The following is a 14711-nucleotide window of genomic DNA, read 5'->3' as shown; positions in this document are numbered from 1 at the left end:
ATGGCTGTAACTGCCAAAGGCTGACTGGGGATATGTGTGACCTCTTATTGCTTACAAGGCAGAAAATATTTCATCTTTCACAAGCCATGATACGATTTGATTTGTAATTCAGTACTCTAAATAGTTTATAAGATGCTTAAAATTGTTTCTCTTCCTGTTTAATGAAGAAAATCACGGCTGCTGCGGAAGTTGCACATATGTGTGATAGTCAACATTATTTCCTAGACATTCTTACAGTATAGATGACAGCACAGAGATCAAAATAGGTTTGTACTATTCCTGTGGTAAGTCAGATACTCATGGGAACCCCAAATACTATGGGGTTACTATGGGGTATGACTTCATCAAAGTAAACTGCATGCACAGCTCCTCCCACATCACTTGGAGTCACGATTTCTGGCTTGGGAAATGGTCACCGTGATGGTAAATATTGGAGGTGATTGGCTCAAGTAGATTAGAAATACTCAAATGCTCACTTATTTGTGTGTAAACGCTGCTTGCCAGCCCTTGTGGAATAAGCTGTTTTGTGGTAACCTGTTTGCTCATGAGAACGATATTTCATTATTTACAAGCTCACCCTCACCCTAATTTCAATTTTCGATAGCTTTGGTGTAGCCCATAGAGAAAGTTTATTGATAATAAAAGGTGGAAGGGATAATTGGTTGTGCCTTTCTCCTCTTCTGGTGGGATTATAACAGCCAGAAAACGTACTCAGTGTTCTCAATCTGTTTTTCTGTGGCTAAGCAGGTCTCACATCTTTCATCAACTGTTTGTAGTCTAGCAGAAAGTGCAATGTTCTCACCTGGCACTGAAAAAATGTATACAAAGCAGCTGAAAGGCTAAAATTCACTAGGGAGCAGCTTTGACGTTAGTCCATGATGTGCACTTTTGTTCTCAAATCTAGAGCTCTCACAATTTTATTTGCAAGAAAGTTTGTTGGACAATTTCACACTGATATGTTTGCCTGAAAATCCATTAAATGAAGTATAGAAGCTTTAATGAGTTAAATTTGTAAAGCGATTAATATACTGAATACACAGTAAATTGGATGTTTGTTCCTTTAACATCAAATTCTGTTGCATTTTGCTCTTCATAAATTCAGTTTTCTGTCTACAGTTCATTTCATTGACTGCATAAATGACATCGTACACATTGTCAGTGGGAAAACTGGAGTTCTGCCAGTTCATTAAGTGGTATCTGGGGATGTGAGGTCTTGTCGTGAGCCACTGAAGTCAACAAGGGTTTTGGTTGTGACTGGAGGGAGGACGCAGGTCCAGGCCATGGGGCTGCGGGTGAGAGTTGGTGTGTGTGAGGTGACCACGTCCCCCACGCCCCTGCGCTCAGCACCCCCAGAGAAGTACTTGGCTACACAAGCACTTTAATTGCCAGTGCCTAGATATTGTAGCCATTGCTTTGTTAAGGTGTCTATAGCCTGAGTGACACCCTCTGGCTGTTGTTTCAGGCTAAAACACAGAAGAAAATCTGTATCAGTTTACACCTAGGGTGTGGTTCTACAATCTTTTTCTCTTTTTCCTCCCAATAATGCTTATTTCAGCTGCTTCTCCATCTCTACTGAGTGAAACATTTGAAATAATGGCTGCCTTCTAATTTTAAAGTAGTTTCCAAAACAAGGTGATGGTTGCTTAAAGAAGATATTGATTTTTTTCAGCATGTATTTGGTCTAGTAATCCTAGAATGCATTGGACCATACTTGAATATGTATCTTTTCAGAGTGAATCTGATCTGATTTTTACATGGCTACCTACATGATTGTACAGCATAGGAGATCTTGTATCTTGGTTATCTGTAAGTGCTAGAGATGTTCTATCAGTAAATAACTGCAGTGTAAATCTGAATCAGTTGTAAGTAGTATGTTGTGAAAACTAAACAGCAAGAGCTAGTTTATATTGTTTAACATACTGGCTAGTTGTTTGTGGGGTTTTTTGTGTGTTTTGTTTGTTCGTTTCTTCATTTTCAGTAATTAGTTATGTCAGAAAGCCAGGTAATAGAAATCAACAGTTTCTTTGACTGAAATTCCCAAAGCAGTTCCCAGTAACTTTGTGAACTGGAAAAAAATACCATTTGGATCTGCGTTACTCTGCTGAGAAGGAGTTATGGCGTCATTTATTTTTATCTTGCATTGGAGAGCTATTGCCAATGATGCCAAAAGGAGAAAGAGGCATCATGTAGCCAGTATCTGTAAACGTGAACCATACCAAATATTCTTCTTATCCCTTCAGAATGAATCTGTAGTAGTGTGGAATATGCAGGGGTCTCACACTCTGCAAAGATTTGGGTTAACTGGCTGTATTTTTGGTGGATTTGTCAAAGGAAAGAAAAGTGTTCCCAATAGTCAGACAGTGTGGGTGTTGGATTATTGAGACAGCCATGTAAAATAGTTTGGAAAGCAGCTTTTAAAACAATAAAAGGAAATTTTTCCAGTTTTCCCAGGAAATATTAACATTGTCCGTTTCATCCCTGTTCGATTAGAATGACTCTAGAAATGTATCAAAGAAGGTAACTTGCTTCGGACAACTAGAAGGATTTGCTGGGCTTGGGTTGGTAAGGAATATAATTGTGGTTTTTAGGATGTTTTCTTCCAATAATTTGATTTTTAAAACATGGAATCTGTGTTTGAATGTGAGTGTTGTGCTCTGCTAAGAGAGATGACAGTCATCCTGCTCTCACTGGTAGCAAATGGAAACGGTTGAGAAGAAAGGCTTAAATGAATTTTCTGATAGGCAGCATTTACTTAATAAAAATACTTACAGGTCAATTTTGGAAAGCAATTTTGTTTTTCATTTCTGCGTAAGTTGTACTACCCAAAGCAACTGTCTAAAAATCACACTCATTAAGGAGCTTCTGTTCCATGTTGTAGTTCATAATTTACAGATGAGAAGTTTAGAGACAAATTCAATATATCTGTGTTGCATTCCAAAGCTAGTCTAATACGTGCTTATATAATAGATTGCAAATTTTCATCCTAAGTACTCTTTCTGTAGCTAAGCAATTGAAGGAAGACGCTAGCAGATCTCTTATGAGACTCTGGAGGAAATATTGATGTCTGAACTATACCTGACACAGTTTGATTATGTTTTGTATCCGGGCAGGGCAGAGCCCTCTCCTTATCTATTGCTCCTGTAGAACCCGCGTTAAGAGCCGGCTGACTGGGTTTGCTTTTCCCGGCTGTTTCAACACCGCTATTTCCATGGCGTGTTTGGAGAAGTCCAAAACACATCCGCTCTTGTTTGGGAAATTTCTTTTCGGTTCTTCCTGACTATCAGCTCTGCCCTGAAATGTTGGGGCATAGGCTACTTTGTCAGTTTTCTGGAATAACACTTGCAAGTCTCTTCTCTTGTTTTTGTGGCCTGAATTTAATGATCTGAAATGTTACTTGATAGCCTTGGAGATAAGAATGCTATTTTTATCCATGGAGTAGGTAGAGCACGGGAGTAAAATCTTCAGTGTGCTGTCAGTGTGTCTCGTCTGAGGCTTGTTTACAACTGCTGGGGATGGAAAAGGGGCTCTCTGTGCAACGCTGCAATTCTCAGTCCGCCTGCTGACACCATGGAGAATCATCATAGATAAACACCATGACGTGAAGGAAGGTCCCTGTCCTGGGAGAGGACCAAAATCATAGTCCGGTCATATGGTGCTCCTCATTGTACGATGGGAAGACATGATGGTAAGGTGCAACATCAGCAGTTGTATTTATAATTTAATCACACTAAGAGTTTTCCTGCACTCCTGTGAGTAGCGTTGTGAGACTGAGGCTTCATGGGAAACGCCATGTTGTTTCATCATTGCAGCAGTTCGGGGGAATGTCACCAACTGATGGGAACGTTTAGGGTGTCCGTACTGTTCTGGTGGCCCTGCGATACCCTTTCTTGGACTCCTTTGGCATCTTTCCCCAAGTACTCAGCACTGTTGCTGGAAGCAAAAGCTTTTGAGCAATTTCCAAACACAAAGCGGTGCATTGTGGGCCGGCACTGGGAAGACTGGCTCAACAAGTTTGGCAGCAGTGGCTTTGGCTCCCTGCCTACCCTGGATAGGCACCAGTAGAGATTGCCGGAATCTTGGAGCGGGTTGGAGCTGAAGACCTCAGCATAGGTCCTGAAATCCATGCGCGTGCATCTGCTGTGTCTGGCAAAGGGTGCACTGCTGCTGTAATCCACGGTTTTCTTATCCTAGATATGTTTGCAGTAGTTATGTTTTGTCTGCTTTGGGAAGGTGGATGTGTTATTTGTTGTCAGTGTACTGGAGGGTGGTAAACTCTACAAATTCCTTATAATATCAAAGGATTCTGTTTACCTTTCAATTTTCTGTTATCTATTTGATCGTACTGCTGTCATCCTGTGTCATCTAGGGGCAGTTAACTAGTGCTTTGACATGTTCCTTTCTGTGCCTTTTTTTTCTTTTTTTAATACTAATTCCGTGTGTTCTTTGCTGTGCTTCTTGCTTAATACTGACTCCATATGTCTTCTACGACATTTCCTCTGCAGACCTTTGTGAACAGACCCGGTTTCATAACAGAGTGCATCAGGACCGCCACTTGAGGTCTGTGGGCTTCTGGGGGGTGCAGGACACCACTTGCCTGCATCTCATTGCAGTCATACACAACACATGTTTAATCTTGTATCTGCATAAGGATGACTTTGTCTTGCTGCTTGTATAATCAGGGTTATTGGTTTTATGTCCTTTTTGACACGAGATGTCTAAAAAGTAAAATTTGTGCCCAATTTGAAACTGAAAGAGGGTGGATTTAGATTAGATATAAGGAGGAAATTCTTCTCCCTGAGGGTGGTGAGGCACTGGAACAGGCAGCCCAGAGAAGCTGTGGATGTCTCGTCCCTGGAATTGTTCAAATCTGGGCTGGCACGGGGCTTTGAGCAACCTGGTCTAGTGGAAGGTGTCCCTGCCCATGGCAGGAGGGTTGGAACTAGATGATCTCCAAGGTCCCTTCCCACCCAAAGCATTCTATGATTCTATGGACTCAATACTTTTTTTCAAGAGTAGAACTATTTGCTTCCTAGCTGGCCTACAAAAGGGAAACAGTTGATTTTTTTCACCTCTGCCTTTGTATTTAGGTCCATTCATACATATCCATGTACCTTCTTCCCATGTTTGATGGGAGCGCTGTTAACTGCAGAGGGACCAGAGGAGAGAAGTAATCTTGGAAGTATCTGTCAAAACTGTGAGCTAGACCAAACCAACCAAATCAGTACATTAAGTATTCTGAGCAAATTCTTCTCTCCTTTCCTTTTCTGTTTTGCTGGAGGTATTACCTTCTGTGCACATCACAAGTGTGCTGGTGTTCCCGTTGTATTATAAGAGGCCCAGACCATGAAAAAGCAGAAAAATTACTTATAAGCATGTCAGCCCTTTCAGATCTTCTGCATGTATAATATCATCTAAGAGATCTTCATTTTTTAATACATCTAAATTTAAAAATATTAAAAGTTGCAGTCCTTCCCAACCTTTTTCTAGTTAAGAGTGAAACAGATAATTTGAGTAGCAGAGAACTAGTGCCAGGTATGGAAGAACAATACTTGGTACAGATTTGTTCACCCAGTGTTTTCAAAGTATTTTTTTATTCTGTAAAGAGTATCATGTATTTTGTATGTAATGTTTGGAGATAGAATTCTGGAAAATTTTGTGAAGGTGGGCTCCTAAAAGGAGGAGAATCACTCTTAACGGTGAACAAATAGATCTTGAAATAAGCGTAGTGATTGGGCTTATTCTAAAAGGGAGATGATGTGCAAAGGTGAAACCTGATTTTTTTTTTCCTTAGAAGAATTTGAAATTCCATAACAATTTAAGAAAAAAAATCACTTCCATAAGGTTCATAAGCTGAATTTGGTTTGTGTTATATCACAAACAACCAGCTGTGGATTTATTGACCTTTCACTGTGAACAGGTAGCCTGATTTTCTTCAGTACTTTTACCAATGTAGTTAATATGACTGTGTCTCAGAGGACAATTAGCGCTGGTTCACAGCCTGACGCTTCTGAACAGATAAATCCCCTCTTGGAAGGGAACTCTGACTGTAGCTCTATATGTGCTGGAATGTATCTTTTGTGAGAAGTAAAGACTTACAGTTTATTGGTTCCTCAGCTACATAATTTAAATAGCAATATTTATTTGTTCAAAGGTATGCAATGGCGAAGTTTAAAATACTTTGTGTCACTACATGTGTGTTCAAATACAGAGTGGGTTAGCTCTTTTACTGCACTATAACAGCAAAAACCTTGTTTCATTTTCCACTTTATCTTTTAAACTTATTAAATATCACAGTAGCATTAGGGTTGTGGGGGGGGGGGTTGTTGTTGTTTTGGGGGTTTTTTGCTATAGTACTTTGAGATGCCTGTTGCTGTACAATATTTTATTTATTATATCAAATCAACTGTTAGTAGATTTGTAAAGCCAAGGAAGTAAATTTCAATGGCAAAACTAATAGCGGCTGCCAAACTGAGAGGGGTGCAGAAATGTAAGTTGGTATGTGAAAGTTGACAGGCATCAGTTTCCTTATAGCTTTATTAGACATGATTGAAACAGTCTTATTTTTGAAATGGATGTTCCAGTACATGGAGAATGGGAGTGGCAGGGGTGGGGTGATTTTTAGGTAGTTGGGTTGCCTAATAAAAGAAAATACTGAAATAGAATTCAGTCGACAGGTCATCTGTTTTCTTCTTTTCTTTGCATATGCTGATTTGCTCCCTTGGGTATCAGGTGCATGAGGGAAAATGTATGCGGAGCGTGTTTTGTGCAAAGATGGGTTGTCTTTGCACAACTAAAGAACGCTGTGCTGCTGTTGCACAGGAGCTGGGGAGAAGGTACAAGAGGTTGAGAGGTGAACATGTCTTGTGTAGTAGGGAAAATAATGTGTTAACTGGTGATGGTTTTACTATGAAGATTGCAGTAATGCCATCATGCAAGAGATGTGTAGCTGCCTCTAGTTCTTTTTATTGTTTCTGAAAAAGTGTTTCAGACGTCACTTTAGTATTACTCAATTCTGTTGATTTCCTCCTGTCACAGACACAGTCATGGGTACATTGTATTCCAGTTCTCAGTTAGTAGGAAAAGTGTGTAAATGGAATGGTTGTTACTGTTCTACTTCCTCAGTTCCCGAGTACCCAGGTCCAGCCAGCACCCCGTTGTGTTGCTGTAACGTCACCAGTTACATAGGGAAAAATGGCAAAAACCACACATGCCAAACTTTTTTACTCAAAAGCCTAGAGAAGAGATGGGACAGGAGGAGGAGCTTGGAACAAATTCACCATTTACGGTCACGATGTATCAAAATATTTCTGCTGCAATGAGCAGCTTAATGTAAACGGTGAGTTTAGATTTAAATAAAACAAACTTCCTTTTTCCTACTACAAAAGTACAGCTGCTGTAAAGTACACAGAGTGCCGTGTGTCACAGAGGAGAAAAGTACTAAACCTGTTGATGTTAGAACAGTTCATAACAGTAGCATGCTCTTGGGTATATGATTTAAGATACAATTTAGACTATTCTCTGGATGATGTAGTTAATTTTAATTGAGAGTATGGTTGTGACTAGTTGCTTGTTCAGAGCCATTTTTCCTTCTCACAATAGACCCTGTTCTTCTGCATAAATAAGTGTTTCTGTGGACACTTTTGTATCAAATTAGCCCAGATTTTAATTTTACAATGTAAACCCTTTTTTTTTTTTTTTAATTTCCTGAATTCTGTTTAATTTTTATGTCATAATCACAAAATTAAACTCAACGCTGAGAGTTCCTTAAGCTATTTTAGGACTGGATATGTAAAAAAAATAGATTTTTTTTTTTGACACAAAAACATAAATGATAATTTGTTGGTGTCCCTAAAATACAGTAGTGACATGATGAGATTGTGTCACTTAAAAGTAATGCATGGCATTGAGTGAAGATTTCTTATATGACAAAATGAATGTTCAGGATTTGCATAATATTATACAAATTGGCTGAAGAAATTTAAAATATCATCAACTCTGACAATTAATTAATGAGTAAATGAGGATAGTTTTTGCAGGTAACTGATTTCCTTCAAACTCCTGATGAAAACCTGATGTAACAGAACACAATGTGTGGGGGGAGACTTTTATCTGCCTAAAAGCTTTAAATATGCAACTTGTGTTTCATGGAGAAATTTATTCAGTCTTTTGTAGAGACAATCTTCTGTAAACTTGCTCACTGAATTTTTGTAATAAACTTAGGAGAACATGTTTAGTTTTGACTGAACAATTTCACCTACGTTTTGTTAGATTTTTCTAAAAGATTGTATCCGGCTGAATTTGTGTACGAAGAATTTAACAAAACACTTAGATGTCTGCTTTAACATGTGATTTATATATAATGACAGGAACATTCTAATGTTGGGAGCCTAAAATTAGAACTCCCAGCTGCGCGCTGGGCTGCAGGTGCACGTGTGCATCACAGACTTCAGTATCTGCTGCTTGGTTTTTATCAGTGGGCATGATACAGGAATTTCCCAAGGCTGTTCAATTTTAGAGAACAGGAGGTGTAGCGACTGTCAGTGTTGCATTTTGCATCTGCGCAGAGAGAGAGGAGAAAGGCAACAGGAGAACTGGAGTGATTGTGAGCTTGTAGCCATGCAAAAGGACGGGTATTTGGACTTACCACTTAGGTGTGCACAGAGCAGTGTTATTGCCTGCAGCATGTGGCGAACCTTTTTTGCTGGAGGGGGTTGGATTTTGGAAATGCAGTGCGGCTGAACCCGTGGAAAACATGAGCTGGGAGAGGTAGGTCCTTCTTCACCCTCTCAGGTTTAACTGGGCAAGATTCTGCCTTGAATTTGGGAAGGCAAAATAAAAACTTCAGAACCATATCTTTGATAAAATAGATTGTCTTGAGTTTGGAAAGGAGACTGGATAGAGAGGACTCTGCTTTCAGAGACAGGACGTTCTAGCACTGGTAAAGATTTATGACCGATCAAAGCTTGTAATGCAGCTCCTGTGCCTAGTTAAACTAGATTGTGGAGTTTTTTTTGGTCTTGAAGTGAAAATCATTTCTCTGAGCCAAAACTTTGAGGTATTCTTAGGACTTTAATAAAATGCTGTGTAATTGCTGTATTTGCCAAAGTGGAAAATGCAGTAAAAACATTTAATCAAGTCTTCAGCTGTTCCTTCCTTCATCCGATCAATCAACAACTGCCCGGTGGCACAGTTCGTGCGCTTGTGCTCAGAAGCCAAGGGGAGCTGTGCCGTCCCAGCGACTCCTCAAATAGCTGGGTCTGCAAAATATGTAAGTTACTTAATGTACAGAGCAGAGTTGGCAAGGAATGTAAAAAAAAAATAGGTAACCTCGCAGAAAATCCTTCAGCAGCACTTTCCTCTGAGCCTAAATACAACAGCTCAGGTATGGGAATGTCTGTGTGTTTGGCTTTATTTTGTATTAAAAGGTTCTTTGGTGTCTGAGGCGATATGAGCACAAACCCTGTGGGACAGATTTGTGGAAGAAGTGTTTCTGTATGTAAATTTGAACAATTTATGTTTGGTTTGTTTGATTATGCGTATGTTCTTCACAGGCACAAATTTGTTACGCCTGCACATATGGTTCATAAAATACTCATGTTCTATTAATACATGAGTGTTCATTACTTGAATTTTTTCAGAAAACCCTCAAGTACGTATGGGTTACTAGAATCTCTTATTTTGGTTTAAAACTTTTGTAAATCAGAGCACTCTGAATACCTGTGATTTTAGTTATTTTGTTCACAATATCTATTTAGGAATATTCTTTTTATTATCATCTTGCATAGTACAAAGTAATAAAATTGCCAGTAATTTAATTTCATTTCAACATTGCTAAGTATACAATACCAGATATGTGTTCATGAATGATAAGCACTTAAGTGCTTCTGGAAAACAGTCTGGAAATATATTGTGTACTAAATGATATTTTAGTTGCAGAAAGTGAAGGATTTGTGTGTGAAAGGGGAGTTTTGAGGTGCTTAGATCAATTTTAGACATTCATATCAATTACAACAAGGGTCTATATGACTTAGAATTGATGTGAGCTTTACTTAAGATAACTAAAATAGTTAGGATACCTTGTAGTGCTGTTTGTGCAGAAATCTCACTGCCTTAGACTTATATCTAAGATCCTTCTTGCACCTAAAATTATTTGTTACTGACAACTGATGTCAGCAATAGATCCAGCCGGACCCCTGGTGCGCAGATTCCATGGCAGAATTTTAGCTTTCTGGCTTGACCAGAAGCTGTTAGTCTGGTTGTAACCAAGCTCAACTCTATCTAAAACGTGCCCAGGTTTGGTGCCGGCTCTTTCACGTGGTCCTAAACACTGGTCAGTCACCTGCCTCCTCCTGCCGCTTGCCCCCCAATCACAGGCTCTCCAAAACAGTCATTTGGAGGTTTTGTCTGCTTTCAGATATTAAAATGGCATTTGTGTGCTCCACAACCGCAAAGGATAAATCAATAGAAATATTTTTATTTCTTTAAGAGGATCTGAGAGTAGCTGGGACACCTATTATAAGCAAATTACAGGAGGTGGCACAAAAGTTTGCCTTCAAGTTGTCAACCAGCTTTAAGTTACTGCAGCTCATTGTTTTTTTCCTCCCCGTTGTATTGTTTCCAGATGCTGGTGAAAAGTTGCCTTATCTTAAAAGTTCTAATAAAAGCTGCCTTTAGAGGAAGAGATCTACCAGTTAAGCCAAGTTAAAACATGGTGTACTCGCATTTCTTTTACCTTAGTATGATCAAGACTAATTCTCTTCTAATGAAAAGAGAAAACACAGCTAGTACAGAGCAAATGTATTCAAGATAGCTTTTGTGGACACTATTTGAACTTACTGCATCCATGAAGTAAATAGTTCAAACAATCTAGATTTGGCAACATTTCACAATAATGGGATATATTTACAATTTCCTTACATAGTACCTGCAAAACAGTCTTGTTGGAAAGCTGCCCGAATCGATAAAAGTTGGTACATTTACTTAGGGTGGATTTGGATCAGGCTTCAGTAAAAAGAAAAATAAATTCCATGTTTGGGGAGTTGTAAAGATAATAGGGAGTTGTATCTGTTGTGAGTGTAAAGTTAGTAGTCTAGGGCATTGTGTTTTAATGTTTTAATATTAACGATAGTGATTAAAAATATTGTGGAAGTATAATCAGGTTGATGTTTTGCTGAAGGCACGTTTTGTTATGCCGTGGAGATCATCGTAGGCAAAACATTTTACCGTTCACATCAGGCATCAGCATGAAATGTCCATTGTCAATTTACACTAAGTGGCAAGCAGTACGCACCTATTTGTGATAAATCAAATTCAGACTTTCAAAAATAATCTTAATAAGCAGATGCTTATGCTGAGAATGGATAAGGAAGAAGGGAGCAATAGAAGTGTTCTGACTTAATATTTCTGCAGTACTTTGATACATTCTTGTCACTTTTTTCACCACAATTTTTATTCTTTTGCCCTGAGTCTGATAGAGTTGGTTCTTTGCCTTTCACTTCTGCCCGTGCTAGTTTTGCTTTCCCTTCCCCTGTTTCAGTTTTCACTCTCCTTGTTTTTTCAGTCGTGGTGAACAGACTTCTGCGAAATAGGAAACTTGTTCTGGTCTCTGCGAATGGCCACAGTTAGGGCTGTTTTTACCCCGTTCCTCTGGACTTTGCTGTCTTGAAGAATATCTTGACCTCGCTTTTTTTGGTGCTATTTCATTTAATTTGTAGAAGGGTTGTTGTCTTATTAAGTGGTAGGTGAGATGGACTGTGCAAGGGTTTCAGTCTGAAAAGAGACAACAACATTTGTAGGAAATCTTGTAAATTTGGGGGATTAACAAAAAAAAAATCCACTAAAGATATGCGGTGGAGCTGTGGCACTCAGTGATCTCGTGGCTCAATAAATGCAAATTGCCGACCTGCTCTCTAGCTGCACGACTTTTAGCCTGTTCTATTTGTTCTGTTTTCTGCGATGTTAAGTAATAGAATCGAGAGTACACAGACACAGTTACTTTTAGTGACCACAAGCATGAGTTTCTGTAGTGTAACTAACCTGAAATACTAAGAAATGACGAGGTGACTTACATGTTTCTACATCCCTCTGGAGGAGAAGAGATGGCAGCTCTTTAAGAAAGTATTTCAGAGTAGACGTGCTGAAATCTGTGTTTCTTGATGTACAGTGTGCCAGGTTATTATTGTTTTTCTTTTTCCTTTTTTTTTTAATTAGAGAAGATGCTATATTGGCCTTTTCCAAATAAGAAGCATTTTCCTTGTTACATACTCCACAAACTCCACATACTCCACAGTTGAGATATCTCAGAAGTGCCTGTGGCATAGGCTTGTTCTAGCTATGGTGAGGAGTACAGTGGTATATCGCTTAAAGTTACCTTTTTAAAAAGCCTGTAAGTAAGCTACGTTTGAAAGGAGAAGTGAATTCTGGAGGTCATGATGTTCAGAGGTTTCATGTTATGGAGGTAAATGAAGTGGTTTTTCTTTATGGTGTTAATAGAATTAATGTAACTGGCAGTTCTTACAATAGTATTTCTATGTTGATAGCACATAAATACTGCATTTATGGAAAAATAAACTGAAAATTTGAGGTCTTGGTTTAAATTTTCAGTTTGACCTTGAAAAACATTCCCAGATGGAGAGAGTTAAATGAGCCCAGCTTTGAAAGAGGAACATATGAATCATGGTTGCCAGGCTCTGCCTTGAGAGGTTCGGGCTTTACATTTGCAGTGAAGTATTTCAAAAAGTAATCTTCGAACTCGGAGGAACAGTGCATTCAAAATGACACTGCTGAAATACTATAAACTTCATTAGACTTTTAAATAGGGAATTTGCATGTCATTAAATGAAATAGGTATAAAGTATTAGACATTAGAATATCAGCTGCAAGACTTGTGAACTTTCATAAGTGGTTGAGGAGGGAAGAGAAAAATTAGGCATCCATCTCCTACGCTTTTGCTACATGCTTCTTATGTAGGTTTTGATAAACTGTTCTGTATATTCTCTAATATCTGCATTATCTAATATAGCTTATTTTCATAACAATACCACACAGGTGTTTGCCCCATTGGAACACAGAGACAGAAATAAGATTTTCCTGAAACCTGTTCTTGGCTAGAATGACAGGGTAGGATGTTAAAGGTGTGGGAGCTTACCTGGCTGAGGCTCCTGGGTTGGGAAGTGTGGGTGTAGGTCTCTTCCAGGTGTCTTAACTGCTTTTGGTTGGGCCACACTCTTTAGAGTTCCAAACACATTGTTAAAACTAACATTCAGGTTTCCATGAAGTATTTTTACTGCTTTTTGCCTATGAGTATCTGGTCTCATGTGTTCATGCAGCACGTAGCATAGCCAGGTTCCATTCTTATTTGGGGTCCTATGGGCTTCTCTAACAAAAGGACTTGATTAAATCTGTTTTAAAGAAATGCTTTGATAATAAAAAGCTCTGGTTTATTTTACCTTATGTGAGAAAATAAAAGGAATTGTGTGTAGGACTCTAACCTCCTCCCGCGCTGGTTAGATTGAGGTGCTGCTCTCTGATCTGTACTGTAGCAGAGCACTGTGGGGGTAGAAGAGTTTTTTCACACTGATTTGTGTGACCTGGTTGGAGCCTCGTGTGTGACTTCCCTTGAAATCACAGCTGTGATTTTTGAGTGTACAGCGAATCCTTTTTTCTTGTGTCAAGTGGTTTTACTCTTGGAATGGTTCTTCATGAGTTTGTGTATTTCCTAGTGTTTTGGCCTTGCTTTCTGTCACTTGGAGCTTTGATTTGAAAACTCTGAAGATGTACTTCACAGTGTAAAGGACACTCATAAATTATTCAGATTTCTTGGGGTTCCCAGAACTGAAATAAGAAAACATTATTGTTTACATCAGTTTCTGCCAATTAGTTTCACTTGTGGTTTAAAATTGCAGCTCTGTATTGCCAGCAAATATTCATAAAAGGTACTTAAATAGTGTGAACGTGATATCTCAGACTAGTGTCAAGAAGTGCTTGATGTTGCAAGAGACACAGGAGTGGGCAATCCTTCCCTTGTGGTAATGATTTGCTGTACAAGCTGGTGTAAAGTCTGCGAATCCTATGTTGTGTGCAAAGATCTGGTTACGAGAACAGGTTACCGGGTGTGGATTTACAGTTCGTTAGACATTTTACAGTAGTAGCCTGTCCGTGTGCTATTACCAGTGTAAATAGCAGGCAGTGCGCGCTGTTATTGTCCCATTCATCACCGTGTATCAGGAGTCACGTGGAAGTTACCCTGGAGGATTTGCTTGCTGTGTGGAAACTTTTTTTACGCAACCATACCCAAAGAGCTCCTGCATGAAGTATTAGCAATGACATTTAAGTTTATACCTTTTATTTTTCTTACCTAGCTTAATATTAAATCACAGAAGGTAGATATTGAAAAATAGTTCATTATTCCTGTTTTTTCCCAGCATATATTTACTAATTTGCAGTAAACCGTACCCAAAGCCTTGATACTTCTTTAATAAATATCATATAAATAAATAAGCAAGAGTTGCTACTTAATGAAGTGCAAATCACATTATTTAATGCAACCTCCATTGCAAAAAGGTGCCTGTAACTTCGATAAGTGTACCTCTGATCTATCACAGTCACATCAGATGTCCATGGTCATTGCATTTGCATCCAACTGCAAAATCCACTTACAGCTGTTATTGCGGGTATCATGCTTAATTTTAATATAGCAGTAATAAGCTTTT

General features: G+C 38.9%; 1 protein-coding gene across 5 annotated transcripts in view; it reads left to right on the top strand.

The window, feature by feature from the left end:
• ATXN7 (ataxin 7) overlaps positions 1–14711 on the top strand; it is a 62363-nt gene that overhangs the window by 7854 nt on the left and 39798 nt on the right. The gene's annotated exons all lie outside the window — the stretch shown is intronic.

This window comes from Nesoenas mayeri (assembly GCF_963082525.1).
Source record: "Nesoenas mayeri genome assembly, chromosome: 10".
Classification (NCBI taxonomy): Eukaryota; Metazoa; Chordata; class Aves; order Columbiformes; family Columbidae; genus Nesoenas; species Nesoenas mayeri.
Note: the sequence above shows the minus strand (reverse complement) of the source record. Positions and strands in the feature narration are given on the sequence as shown.